Source organism: Eschrichtius robustus, chromosome 4 (assembly GCF_028021215.1).
Source record: "Eschrichtius robustus isolate mEscRob2 chromosome 4, mEscRob2.pri, whole genome shotgun sequence".
Classification (NCBI taxonomy): domain Eukaryota; kingdom Metazoa; phylum Chordata; class Mammalia; order Artiodactyla; family Eschrichtiidae; genus Eschrichtius; species Eschrichtius robustus.
The window spans coordinates 45,766,728-45,781,261 of record NC_090827.1 but is presented as its reverse complement, the minus strand read 5'-3'; positions in this window follow the sequence as shown (position 1 = coordinate 45,781,261).

Here is a 14,534-nt window from a genome sequence, read left to right as displayed (position 1 = left end):
CCTTTCAATGACTACACATTAGAAATACAATAAAATGCAACTACCTAACAGAGAGTTCAACACTCTAAATTATCTGGCTGCTATTAATCTCCCCAGTCACCCCACAAAAGGCATCCTAAACTATATGCAGCTGGTCCTGCTTGTAGACCCTTTATTATCACCAGGCATTTGCTACTCTTGTTTCAACTACTTAGAATTTCCAACCTCTATTCTAACTCCCGTCAAATTGTGAACTCTTCATCTACAAGATACAAATAAAATTTCATCTCCTCTGTGAATCACATATCTATTATGGGACTTAGAACCTTGTGACATAATTAACTTTTATAATTTGTCTCTTGAGCAGTAAATTATGGGCTTTGTCATGGCCTAGACCTGATTACATCAATCTTTGTTTACAGCAGCATTGTTAAAGATTAGATATCCATCATGTGCATAGAGCAAATTCATGCCACAAAATTGTTGTTCAATGAAATACAGAATGAATAAAAAATGTGTTCAGCCCTAGTTGCTCATAAAATTCTATACATACCCTTATTCTTAACATATATTTTTTCCTGTTAACTCAATATTTTATAAATCAAATAATATGGTTGACTTTCATTTAAAGGAATTCTTCAGTAAATCTTTTGTAAAGCAACAAATCCTTTTGAGAGCATAAAGTTATTTTCAATATCGCTTACACTTTCTTGCTCTTAAGTTATACTGAGTTATTTGTTTTTAAAGCAGAGCTCATGTGTATTTAGTCTTATCAAATTACATATTTGAACAAATGCTTTTTTCCTCTATGTTAGCCTCTGAATACACATCATGGCTAATACTTAGATTTTTAATTCCCCAGAGGAAGAGAAGATACAGCTCAAGCCCATATAGAAATTGACATTTAAATATTTCTTGAAAACGATGCAATGACAATGTAAGAATTACATGGAAAACACTTTAATTCAAGTAAAAAATTTAAAATCCTTATTTCAAGTTATAGAAAAAGTTATCTTTCTGGCTCTCTTAACTGGTAGGGAAAAATGCTTTGAAAATTAAAGACTAACACTCTAGTGCTTGGGGGTGGGTTAGATACCCATTTACAAGTATTATTTCCTTTAAGTGGAAAGGTCAAGAACATGGCTATTCAGATTTTTGAGGTTTTAAGAAAAGCAAAGTATTGAAAACATGTTCTGTAATTATAAAGTAGATTAAATAACTGAGAGACTACTCAAAAACAAACAGGTAACATCTTTCAGTGCCGCGTTCCTCTTATTTTTGGCCTTACCCCGCCTGTTTCCTATTGATGAAGAAGGAACAGATAAAGCTAAGTCAGATGGGGACGCTTGTCTTATGTTCCTGTTCCTGTCTTAGATACTCCTATGTAGTTTTTAAATACACTTGAAATTCTTACTATCTATACAAAAGAATAAATAGAGTTTAGGAATTAGGAAAATATAAAGAAACATTCCATGCATAATTAACCCAAAGATTCATTTAGTGATCTAAGCCTGGATTGCCAAATATCAATAACAGTTTGACTGGAATTTACCTGAGTGATTTTTCAGAATTTTAATATACGAGGTTATATCAACATTGATCAAATGAATAAAACAAGCAGGTGGCTCAATATCCAAATGTCTTATTACGCGAAAATGAAGCAAATTGGTTTTTTTCCCCCATATTGGCTCTTTCATTGTTCCACAGAAATCATTAAAAAGTTATTATTGTTTCAATTGCTCACTAGATAGTTCCATTTTGTGAACTTACTTCCATTTTCAGAATTTAAATCTTATATGTAAAAAGAATAATTGTTTCCTAATTATCACATAATTTTATAGCTAGAAGGGACTTTAAAAATCATGTATTGCAGCGTTTCTCAACTAGGTAACTATATATTCACTTGGGAGAGATAAAGCTCCTTTGATTTTACAGAAAACTTTAGAACGAGGGAGCAAAGGAACAAAAGGAGGAGGGGAAGAAAAGAATGTAGAAGCATCTCTCTGAAAGAAGTAGGAAGAAGGAGAAGGCATAGGGGTTTAAAACTGTGCCAAGTACATCATTAGAGGTAGATACTATGTTTTCTCTTCCCATGACTAATTGGCAAACTCTTACTCATTCTTCAAACCTTTGCTCAGATATTATCTCTAGTAAAGCCTTTTTAGTTTTCCCTGGGGAAATTAAGCATGAGTTTCTCTAGATTTAATTTGTGGCTTGTGGACTTCTGGTACACTTATCACTTTGCAACCTAGTTAATTTTTCACACAGTCAGCTCTTTAACTAGCTTATAAACCTTTGGACAAGGATCGTAATTTTTTTATACTTTACTCCAGTGACTGGTAAGGTGACTGGCACACAGAACATACTTTTTGTTAAACAAAACGTTGTTTGGTAATTTTTAGGGCTATTCCAGCAACCATTTATCTTTGATGAGTTTTAGAGTCACCATTTTATGCATAATAGGATGTAAGCCATCATAGTTAATTTTCTGGTGAGGCTTGTTAACTTTCATTTTGTATTTCCATGAATTCGTATTTCTAGCATCTTTCCTTAAGTTAAAGGTAACATTGGGCTCTCAAATTCATTGTGTCTTAGTCATGAAATTGTGAAGTAATTTTGGATCACAAGTACTGTTGTTCAAAACAGGATTAATGTCATATTCAAGACAGCTGGCAGAGATGAATGCACTTGCTTTGCTTGGTAATATGACCTGTATATAAAACCTGTAATTTTATATTTAAGATGCCATACAGAAAGCTTGAAAGTTTGTACCGCCTAGAACTTCGTAGAACTCCAAGAGGTTGCCAATTCTTTTTGAAATTTTGCAAGGAGAAGTGCGTAAGACTACCACTTGCCTGATTTAGGGTGTATATATATACATATATATATATGTATGTATATATGTATATATATATATATATATATATATATATATATATACACACATATATATATATATTCATGTTTGACAATTTTTATTATGAAGAATAGAATAAAGTTTAAAGAATTTAAATTAAATTATAGTCCATAATGCTGTTGTATAGAGCCTTGCTTTTCAGAGTTGTCCATGGACCAGCATTACCTGGAAGCCTGAAGAATGGAGAATAATCTCAGGCCTCACCCCAGATGCACTGAATCTAATCTATATTTTAATAAGTTTTCCAGTTTAAGAATCCTTTTTATAGAGGTCATGAAACAACAATTCTCCACTTCTTAAGAATAAATGAAAGTTGTTTGGACTTAGATTTTTTTTTTTCCCAAAAATAAATATTAGGAGATCATAGAGTAAAATATGGAATGAATGTGTAAGAGTATGTTTTTGGGAACTTATTTTTAAATGATATACTATCATTTATTTCAGAAACCTCAAGTAAGTAAAGGGTCTTACTTCCTGAACATATGAAAAACCATAATTAATTCTATGGTATAATCTTCCTGAATAGGGTGAATATATATTAATGAAGACATTGTGAAAAAAATCCTAGTAGCTTGCTTGTGACCATTCTAATCATTGCTTTGGATATTTGTAATACCCAATTTAATATTCTTGATCTTGATATTCTGATAATTTTCTTTAAAAAATCTATTTTTATTCTTAAAGTCATATGCACTTTTTCTATAGATCTTGGTCCACTCTTAGTGTGTATTTGACATCACACACACACACACACACACATACCTCTTACATCTCAAAAATAACTGCTTAATTGCTTTCATGTTTTTTATTGTTTGTTTTTTTCAATTTCATTGAATTTATTTTTTATACAGCAGGTTTTTATTAGTTATCTATTTTATACATATTAGTTTATATATGTCAATCCCAATCTCCCAATTCATCCCACCACCACCACCACCACCACCACTTCCCCCCCTTGGTGTCCATAGCTTTCATGTTTAATACTGTATCATTGTTTTCGAATATCCACCAGTAGGTAACCAGGTATCTAGTAAAGGTTTTAGGATACAGTCTTGTCGATATCATCAGCACAGCAGACTTCACATGTTCCATGATCTTGTCCTTGTTCTTTAGAATCGTGCTGATGGTTGAAGGATACATGTCATAAGAACAAGCAATGTTTACCATATTTTCGCCTTGCTCCACTCTCTCAATTATTTTCACTTTTGTTTCCATCATTGTCACTTGACATTTCTTAGCAGTACCAGCTACATCACCACTGCTTTTACGTTTGCTTCCAGACATCCTGGGCTTGAGATAAAGATACTGTACTACTGTACTCTATACAGTACTGTACAGTAAAGTACACAAAAACACAACCACATGTAGAGGATGCACGCATGTGACAATGTACACCAGACACATGAACTAACTTAGGTGATTGGACATGTGAACGCAGGTTTGCATCTTTGAAAGTTCACAACTTGAAGGTCCATATGTAGGAGACTTACTGTACAGGTCTCATACCTCTTTTATGGGTTAGGGCATCCCTACTTCACAGCTCAATGGAGGTCATTCCTGGCAGAAACAGTAAATACTTTGGAGGATCTCTAGGAGAGAAAAATTCACCCAAATTTATGGATAGGTTGAGATAGTTTACCGGGCTTTGTTTCTTAGCCTTGAAATAAAATCAGATAACACAGCGTCTTCAAAGTCCAACCAGAGATATCTTCAAACATTTCTAAGTAGAAGTTATTCCTCTGGTATCAGTAATCACTCAATACTCTATGGCTCTAATCCGGTAAGAATAGATTCAAAGAACGACCTTTGGATTCTCAGGGTAAAGGAGACTTGAGAAAATGGGGGCAGCCACATTAAGTCAACTGTCATGGGACTTAGCTGGGTATGAAAGGAGAAATATTGATCGGTGGCTAGAGGTGAGGTGCAGTGTTAAAAGAGGGTTTTTTGTAAAGACTGATAGAATTTGATTGTAGTTAGGAAGGCCCTGTAGAAAGGTCAAAAGCAATAATAGACGGAACCAGGTCTTAAATAAAATGGAACAAAATAGTCAAGAGCAGAGCAGAGGTATTATCCCTAAACTAGATGGACAGCTCTTAATCTAAGTCTCGAGTGGTGACAGGAGGAAGAAGGTTAACTTTATATATTTGTAGGTTGCGGAGAGGATAGAATTCATTAAAGATACACCTTATAGTTTTTATTTTAATTGTGAAATAAGGGGTGTGTTGATCTGTTTAGAGTGTAACTTAGGGGCTTTGAGGATACTGTGTTTTGCAAAGGCAGTCTACATTGTTGAGTCCATGTGTAAACTTTATCCTTATAACTATTGGCATTTTGTTCATGAATCCAGTAAGTAAGCACTTTGCAGAGTATGCCATCTTATCACCTGATTATTGAGGGCCTTCAGTCTTTGAGCAAGATTCACAAATGTCTTCACTCCAGGCCCTTTCTGGAACATCCATGGATACCTTCCTCCTGCAAGCCTCCTTATCACCATTTCCCTAGCTCCTTCAAAAAAATCATTAGGAATTGCCCACAAATATATGTAAATCCATGATTTTGGCCGTCTCTTCTTCCAGAAAAAACAGTGAAATCCAGATGTTCCACTTGAATTGTGTCTGACTTGAGCAACTCATAGTTTTTATTCTCAGTCACATTGTCATAGAGAACTCCCACAAGAGGTTTTCGATGTGTCCTGAAAGAGAGGCATCAGTTTGTCAAAGTTGCAACAGCACATATAGAGCGCAAGCCAATTGCTTATGAAACGTGTATAGTCATTACTTATTCAGGCAACAGGATTGCTTTTAACACATTTATTTGATGATGGAGTGCTACTAGGAAAATCTAACTTTATGGTTTGGTAGATTAAGAACCAAGAACCTCATGATGGGAAGTTTGGATTGCATTCTCCTGGTGTCCCATGGTCAGATGGTCACTCTCTTCATAGTTTCTATTGGAAACCAACAGCTGTATCAAAATAAAATTTTTTGACCAAAAAGACTTTGATTTAAAACCCAAAGGACTGTCATTGTGATTCTCCTGTTGGGGTTTGTGAAAGGATCTGCATAGCATAGACACACCTAAAGCATCATTAGATCTGTTGGATCAAAATTACCAAGTGACGTCAGTTTGTGCTGCTCTGTGATCAAGTCACAAATGCTTTTCTTTCCCTGGGCACCATTCAAATTTAATCCAGTTTCTGGATTGTTAGTATATTAGTTGGGGGATATGACCAAATGCAGTTTTTTGTTACCTCTGAAATCCAAAGATACTCACAAATGATGAATCACTACTCCTGAATAATTTTTCCATTTGATGGTGGCACTAATATCTGTGATTTCCTGGTGAAAGCAGTCACTTTGGACAAGAAAAGAAGGCTTCACACACTATTACTTAGCCCTTCAATATAGCCATCATTACACAGAAGGGACAGTCAATGATTATGAGAGTTGCTGAGTAGACTAACTCCTACTGTACATTCAGGAATTGGGGTAATTGCTACATTTTGGAGTCATAGGCTATTACCTACATAGGCTATTACCTAAACTTTGTAGATCAAGTTACCCTAGTTAACCCTTACTGTGAATAATGGAACAGAGTGACTTCTGAGCCTCAGGGATCACTTTCTCTTCACTGAAGGAGTTATGGGTCTGTGAACTGACTCAGGTCTTAGAGTTGAGAAAGAATCTATGACTTTCTTTCATGATGACTAAAATCAGATCCAATCCAGCTTTCTTTTCCTTTTTTTCTGTTTTTCTTTTCTTTTTTTTTTTTTTTTCTTTCTTTGGTGGTGGTGTTGGTGGGGTGGAAGCAGAGCAAGGTGGCAGGAATCAAGTATTTATATGATTTAATTTAGACAGTAACTTAGAGAGAGGACAACTCTTTTGGTCTTAGGTACCTCATGAGTAATTAACCATTAGCCATTAATTTATTAGGTGAATCAAAACATTCTGCTTATTATTCCAGTTCTACTGCCTATTATGGAAAACATACCCACTTTTCCTCTGACAGTTAAATTTTATTTTTCAGCTTTCTTCCATTGGGGATCCCATTATCTATTGAAACCAGGGAGCCCATTTTAATAGCAGCCTCTTCATATTTATCCTTGCTCTCAAAAAATATCCCTTACCATGTTTCTCAAAGAAGTTTGTGCTGTTCTCATCAAAGTTTTTCTCAATGTCCTGGTGAGGGAGGTTTTCTCTGTGCTCTTCTAGGAAAGATATTTAAGGGGATGGATGAATGGTTGGCACATTACACATGCACACTAACATTTATTTTTCCCTAACTGAATATTTCACACTGCTGGTAATACCATCCTAAAGGGTATGTTTTGAAAATTTGTGAGGGATTTTTTAGGAAGCCACAAGGATGGGAGGATACTACTACCATTTAGTGAGTGAGATCATGGGTAGAATTCTAGGCATCCTGAAGTAACAGGACAAGTCCTCAGTACAAAACGTTATCCTGTGTACCATAGAGTTTCTGAATGTACTAAAGACTAATTGTGAATGTAAAAACTTTGCTGAGCCTGGGAACTACCTCCATATCATATAAAAATTACAGAGTATTTTTTTTGCAGTTTTAAAACATTCTGACTTTTCTAGTAATACGGAGACATATAAGTTGAGGGAATACTTTAATTTGTTTATGTGCTCAACTTTATTGAGAGTTGTTCATCATTTTGGTAAGTTTCATCACCATCAGGCTGCTTATTTTATTTGAATTACCATAGCATAATTTTATCAGTTCAAATTTATAGTTGTTACTGAAACAGCACAACCCTGTGGGGATCCTGGGCACAGAAGACTTTTTGTGTCCCTCATTTCTTGATTACAGGAAATAAGCTTCATTCAGCCTCCATGACCTTCCCCGAGTTCCAACAGGCAGGTTCAAACAGTTGCTAATCGGGGAAGGGAGGGGATGCAGAGACAAGGGAAGATCAGTCAAGAAACAGTAGTGCAGCCTTGGGGCAGGGTCCTGGTTTCCTTGCAAGGGATACACATAACTATATCTTTGAGCTGTTCTGCATATACTGAAACCCCCACCAGGTGGGAGAAGTTAACTGTATGCTGCCCACAAGCACATAGACCCCAGATGGGTTGGAACCAGAAGGTTGATGATTCTGGCTCCTGATTACCTCCCCACCAACCAGTCAGAAGAATGTCCATGAGCTGATTATGCCCTCTTTGAACCATTACTATAACATCCCCTCCAGGTTGGTACACACAGTTTTGAGGTCATTAGCCTGCTGTGGCTCCATTTACCTGGCAAAGCAATAAAGCTATTCTTTCCTACTTTGCCCAAAACTCTGTCTCCAAGAATTAATTCAGTGTTGGGGTACAGAGACTGGATTCAGCTTCATTACTATCACAGATTATCTATGATCTATCTACTTACCTATGTATCTATCCATCCTTCTATCTATCCACCTGTCTGTCTATATCATATAATTTAAAATGTCAAATATAAAGAAAAAGTGTCAATATTCAAGTGAATATTTAAAATTGGGTTTTCTAATTTTGCATAAAAATGGACAGGTACTAACATTCCTATTCTATTACCATGAAAACACAAAGCTTAATATTTTGCAAAGAAAAAATACTCATGAAAAATCAAATGTGTGTATTGAAGTTCCCAGATTTAAAGACTTAGGAAGTAATTTTTCCCCCTAGAATGTTAGAAATAAGCTTGTCAAAAGGATAAAGATTTCATTGTTTCTTACAAAATAACAAAATCAGGAACTGTATAAACCATACAATTGGTGAAAAATTAATTTTGCCAGCTATATGAGAAGTACAATGATGAAAGAAAAAACAGATAAAATAATTCCATCTACTCTAGTGAGCAATTATATTGTTTCTAGATGAGGAAAAATGTAGAAAATTATCTGTGTAATGAACTGCATTCAAGCAAGTTTTCATGACAAGTGGATGTGAGCACCCTTTTTTGTTAAAAGAAAAAAAATACTTCCATATTGCACATGTAAGTCTTACAAGGAAGATAACATTCATAGAGGAAATGTTATTTTCAAAATTACTGATAGTATTTCCATTTCCATGTGAAAGTAGCAGAATTTGGAATTAACTTCCTGCTGTAAACAACTAGAAAATTGACCAAAAAAAAGGGAAACAACTGTACTTACAGATTAAAAAATAGACAGTTCAGGACTGTGGTCCTTGATAGAAAGTGAACACAAAGGTAAGTACTGTGATCCCACCAACTTTCCTCCCAGAGAAAATTTCAAGACTGCTACAGAGGGAGTGAAATTGGTCTCACTGAGTTGAGAAGACAGTGATCAGGGTTTGGGGAAGCCAAGGGCTCAAGAATTTACAAGACAGAAAGTCATAAAAGAAGGAACATTGCAGTGAAAGAGTTATAAAATCTACATAGGGATCTCTTGAGTCTTTGAACACCAGTCTGTGTACGCATAGGGTGAGACCTCATGAGACTAGAAAAAGAACTTCTTGAGAAAGAACAATTACCAGAGAAATGAATCACTTGAGTTCCCACTATCCAGAGTTGAAAGGACCCACTAGATACACAGAGAAATCAATAGAGATCCTAAAATGGGTCATGTCTTAGAGGTGAGACTAAATTTACCCAAGAGTAGAGGATACTCTAGACAGACCCCTAAAAAAAAGCATAAAAGCAAGTTTTAAATGACTCAGACTGTTCCCCAAGTTACTCTACTACCTGCCAGAACAAATTCCAACACTATTTAAAGGAATTCAACAAAATTAGGCACTCAACAATATAAAAATCATGATACCTGTCATGTAGTCAAATATAAGTAGCCAAAGAGATAGGAAAATGTGACCCACAATCAGGAAACAAGTCGGTTAATATTAACAGACCCAGAAATGGCAAATATGATAAAATTAGCAGACAAGATTGTTAGCAACCACAAGGTCATGTTCCTGACGCACAGTAAAGCCAAACAAACCAAAACGTCAGAGTTTGGAACAGAGAAAGGTTTATTGCAAGGGTCATGCAAGGAGATTGGTGGCTCATGCCCCACAAAACCCAAAACTAACTGAAGGGTTTCAGCAAAGTATTTTTAAAGGCCAGGTGAGGGAAGAGGGTCACAGGGTATGTGATCAGCTTGTGCACAATTCTCTGATTATTTGATGGGGAGGTAACAAGGTGATGTCACAGGTGTTAACATTATCAATCCTTAGGCTCCAAGAGTTCTGGGGCTATGTACTCATGGTCACCAAGTAGTTAACAACTTCCATTTGTTGTTATCTAGGTACTTCAGAGAGGAACTAAAGCAGAGTATATGGGGGAAAGACCTGCCTCAGGAAGGACCCATAGGATCCTGCTCAGTTACAAGGACAATGACACAACTATTTTAAGTATGTTGAATATTATCAGTAATTATCAGAAACACCGTAATGTTCATAATTAAGAGGGAGATGGATCATATGAAAAAGGTAACTTCTAGATATGAAAAATACATTATTCAAAATAAAAATTTTACTGGAAGAGATTACCATCAAATTAGATCCTGCAGGAAAAAAAAAAAAAAGAAAAAGAATGGTGAATATGAAGGTAAAGCAGCCAAAGCTAGCAAAAAGGAAGAATATATCTAAAAAGACTAAACATGAATAGTAACTCAGTGAACCGTGGGTCATCAAGTTGCCTAATATTTGTGCAATTGGAGTCCCAAAGGAGAAGGAGGAAAGACAGCAAAAAATTTGAAGGAATAATGTCTGAAAAATTTCCAAATTTAATGAAAACTAATATCACACGAAGCTGACTTCAGAACAAAGAATATGGGCATAAACAAAACGGAACTCTTAAAATAAAGATAAGAGATTTTATTTATTAAGAAGTCTTGATAATCCTAAATGCCTATGTGTCAAATATGCTTCAAATAGGCTTTAAAATACAACCGTCCCTTGGTATCCATGGGGGACTAACTGTGGATGCTCAAGTCCCTTATATAAAATTATATATTATTTGCATATAACCTACACATCATCCCATAAACTTTAAATTACCTCTAGATTACTTATAAGACCTAATGCAAGGTAAATGCTATGTAAAAAGTTGCCAGCACATGGAAAATTCAAGTTTTACTTTTTGGAACTTAGAAAGACCTTGCCTGAGAATGCAACCACACAGCTGAAAGCAGCACTGAGAGATGGTGGGAAAGAGGCACCACCCATTTTACTTCCCAGGTATATGACCCACTAAATTTTCTTTTTTTGCTTAAACTGGTTTGTGTTCAATTTACATTACTTGCAACCAATACAAACTAGTACACATCACTTTCTAGGGCATGTGACCCAAGAGTAACTAGTAGTTTACCATTTTGTCATTTTCATTAAAAGCCACACTTGAGACCAGGTTTTAACAAAAATTATACATAAAAAACTAAATGACTACCATTTAGATATTGCAATTAACTGTCATTATCAACATTAAAATCTAATATTCAAATTTGAAGCAAAATGATCTCTCCAGTTTCTCAACAATACTGAGAAGACAGGTTGTAAGATTTGGATAGTAAAGACATGATCAGATCCCAGGGCTGAGGTTGGTTTTAATGCAGTTAGAACTATTTTCTTTATTGGGGTTTAATTGGTATTCACATAGATTAATCTTATTTTCTCCTCAGCTTTTAAAAACTTTGAAAATAATGCAGTTTTCACTGATTGCATTTCTCCTGTGCATTAACAAACACTTGGGCAAATTATACCAAACTTGACATCACTTCTTTTTCTTTCTCCATACTCTTGGATTGTAATGTGAAAATCACACTCTGTTAACTGCAAATAGCTCCTAGTTAACTAAATTTGCCTTAATGATAGCATAAAATTACTGCCCTACATTTCAGTCATATTCTGCACAAAACTTTCAAACTATGGGAAAATTATCATAGAATGAGGTATCTCTTCCCTTTCATATAGAGCATTAAGATCCAAATCCATTTTTAAAGATTTTAAAGTTTTCTATTAGAGAGTGATTTCAGAATAACTCAGTTCTACTCTGTATAATTTCACATCCTTGTAATAAAAGAGTCATAATAAATAAGAATCAATCATGGCCAAATTTAGTATTGTGGGATAATTTTCATGTTATCATAAGTAATTATTTAAATCATGGCAATACCCGAATATAAGAAATTCCACATTTATATTCTTACTTCTCTTGAACTTTTCAAATTGTATTTCCTCAAGCAGACTCTTCCAGACTTTTTGCTCTTGTTCTCAGATTCTTTTTTGATTATATCTCAGAGATTTTAAGGATGGAGGAGAACATTCTTCATGGAGTGTGTCAGTATAGTTACAATTCCCAAAATGTATTTTCTTAACCTACAGTCTTCATTTTTGCTTTACATAATAAAAGTATTCTTCTTCGGCTGTGTACCTCATAAAAAAATATTTTGACTGAAAACACATTTTAAAATACGGATATGAAAATATATTTTTAAAAGCATAGTCTGATATTCCAAATATCTCAGTCTAGATGTATCTGAGCTGTCACTCACTAGCTAGGAGACCTATGTTTTCTCACCTATGAAATGGGAAACAATAGCTTTTGGAAAATAGGAATAAAATATTTGTGAGAAATAAATAAGATAATAAAAGTACCTAGCATAGTACCTGGTACATATATTTTAGTTAACTTGTATCTGGAGTTAACTACTTAAGGAAAATTTTGTTCTTAGTTTCTTCAAAACCAGTGACAGAAATTCACTATTTCAATGTTCTAAGCCTAGAATTTTCTTGAGTAATATCAATGTGAAACTCTTATCAGAAGGCCAGGAAAAAACTTTTATGGCTCAGAAATCAGGTAAATGAAGCACCTATAGATGCCCTTAAAATTGCAGCTTGTGCTGACATTTGAACAACGATTAGTTTGAACTTAATCCCAAAGTGATTTGAACAGTTTAAATCTCTGTTTTGTGAAGCATTAGAACAATTATTAAAGCACATGAGCACTGGGGTTAGAAAATATCCATGTTAAGACCTAAATAGACATTTCACCAAGGAAGACATACAGGTGACCAAGAAGCACATGAAAAGATGCTCAACATCACTAATTATTAGAGAAATGCAAATCAAAACTACAATGAGGTATTACCTCACGTCGGTCAGAATGGCCATTATCAAAAAATCTAGAGGGCTTCCTTCATGGCGCAGTGGTTAAGAATCCGCCTGCCAATGCAGGGGACATGGGTTTGAGCCCTGGCCCGGGAAGATCCCACATGCCATGAAGCAACTAAGCCTGTGAGCCACAACTACTGAGCCAATGAGCCACAACTGCTGAAGCCCATGCACCTAGAGCCCATGCTCTGCAACAAGAGAAGCCACCACAATGAGAAGCCCGAGCACCACAACGAAGAGTAGCCCCTGCTAGCCACAAGTAGAGAAAGCCTGCACGCAGCAACAAAAGACCCAACACAGCCTAAAATAAATAAATAAATAAAAATTAAAAAAAAAATCTAGAAACAATAAAGGCTGGAAAGAAAGATCTATTAAAAAAAACCACTCTAATCTAAAAAAAGAAAAGAAAAGAAAATATCCATGTTTACTGGCTTGAATTAAGATCCCAGGAGAAATGAAACCTTTCCTTTAAGTAACACAGAGGAGATGAAACAAAATTTATCAAAACTAAAAAGATACTGCTTTAAAAAGGAAAATGCACATTCTGTTACTTGTTTATGTTTGATAGGTTTCCATGAGAATTTGTGTCTGAAGCTTATTCTGAATATGTTTCCCAAATACATAATATTTATGTCCTCTTAATTATGAAATCTAAAAAACAAAAACAAACAATAAAAACAGGAGAAAAGTAGATATAGCTAAGAGAATTGATGGAGTACTAAAATTTAGTGATATATGAGCAAGACAATGTATTGAAAAAAGCCCTGCTTTTCAACCCTTGTTATACATTAGAATCCCTGGAGTACTTTTAAAAATGTATAAATACCTGAGTTCCAAGCCCTAGGATTGTAATTTAATTAGTCTTATATGTGGCCAAAATATTTATATTTGTTCAAAGCTTTAATGAGCGCCAGGGTTGAGAAACACTGGATGAAGGTTTTACTGGGTCAAATTGCCAGGGTTTAAATCCTGGCTATTTTTTACTTGCTGTGTACACTTGAGCAAATTGCTCAACCAATTCAAACTTTCATTTCCATGATACATAATTTATTACTCACTGCTTGGCATAATGCTGATTTTTTTGTAATGCTATTTATTTCTGAAATATTTACTTGCAAATATTTAATTAGGCAATCCTTCACTGCCCTGTCAACATATATGTTTCCCATGGTCTGAGTACCACTGACACTCTCAGTGAAAGCTAGAATTAGAGTTATTGGTCATCACTCTCTGCTGAGTTATTTGGGAAAAATACTGCAAAATATCTACTAATGAGTGCTGTATCTTGGTGAGTGTTTTCCAAAATGTGTTATTTAGTCTACTAAGACCTTACTTTCTGACACTTATTTTATATTTCATAGAACTCAAATGGATAAAATGAGAAGAATTCACAAGGAATTCACTCCTCACGACTACAGTTACCTAAGTGTGCCATTACATGATTTAAATCTAACCCAGTTAGTAATGAAATGCTTAGGATCAGGTCATCTCTCTATCTCTCTCTCTCTCTCTCTCTCTCACTTTCC